The sequence below is a fragment of the Gossypium hirsutum genome, chromosome A06, assembly GCF_007990345.1.
Source record: "Gossypium hirsutum isolate 1008001.06 chromosome A06, Gossypium_hirsutum_v2.1, whole genome shotgun sequence".
NCBI lineage: Eukaryota > Viridiplantae > Streptophyta > Magnoliopsida > Malvales > Malvaceae > Gossypium > Gossypium hirsutum.
In genome coordinates, this window is record NC_053429.1 from 62459010 (window position 1) to 62460008 (window position 999).

Genomic DNA, 999 nt, shown 5'->3' on the forward strand with positions numbered 1-999 from the left:
AAAACCAAGACAATCAGCTACCTCCTGCGATACACGTTGAACTAGCAAATCAAAATCCTGCTCCTCGTACTATGTATGATTATGCTAAACCTACTTTAACATGAACTAAGTCAAGTATAGTTAGGCCTGCTATTGCTGCAAATAATTTTGAACTAAAACCTAACACAATTCAAATGATACAACAATTTGTTCAGTTTGATGGTTTGCAGAATGAGGATCCGAACACTCACTTAGCAAATTTCCTGGAATTCTACGATACATTTAAAATTAATGGCGTTTTTTACGATGCCATTCGTCTTCGATTATTCCTTTTTCATTGAGAAACAAAGCTAAATAATGGTTAAACTTGTTACCACGAGGGTCAATCACTATTTGGGAACAAATGATCGAAAAATTTCTATTAAAATATTTTTCGCAGGCTAAAACGGCCAAATTATGTAATGATATCTCTTCGTTTGTGTAGATGGACTTAGAAACTCTTTACGATGCATGGGAGAGATACAAGGACTTACTGAGAAGGTGCCCTTATCATGGGTTACCGCTTTGGCTACAGGTTCAAACATTCCATAATGGTCTGAATCCTTCGACTCGACAAATGGTTGACGCAACTGCTGGTGGAACCATAAATAATAAAACACCTAAAAATGCTTACGAGTTTATTGAAGAGATGTCACTGAATAACTATCAGTGGCAAGTCATGAGGACTAAGCCAACTAAAATAGTGGGCGTTTATAACGTCAATTCGGTCACTATGCTGTCAAACCAGGTAGAACTTCTAAATAAAAAGATTGATGGTTTACTTGGTTCTACTCAGGTACATCTAGTAATGAGGTGCGAGATGAATGGAGGAGGAGCATGCAAAGAGTATCAACCCTTCAACCCTAGCATCAAGGAGGAACAAGTCCAATATATGGGTAACAATAACAATAGATCCCAAAATAACCCATATAGTAACACTTATAATGCAAGCTGGAAGAACCATCCCAATTTCTCGTGGGG

The 999-nt window shown here is 37.5% G+C and overlaps 1 non-coding gene across 1 annotated transcript; it reads right to left on the bottom strand.

The window, feature by feature from the left end:
- Positions 1 to 430: 430 nt before the first annotated feature.
- LOC121231163 (small nucleolar RNA R71) lies at positions 431 to 537 on the bottom strand. Its single transcript, XR_005929230.1, has one exon. It is a non-coding gene; the product is annotated as a small nucleolar RNA R71 (small nucleolar RNA).
- Positions 538 to 999: the final 462 nt, after the last annotated feature.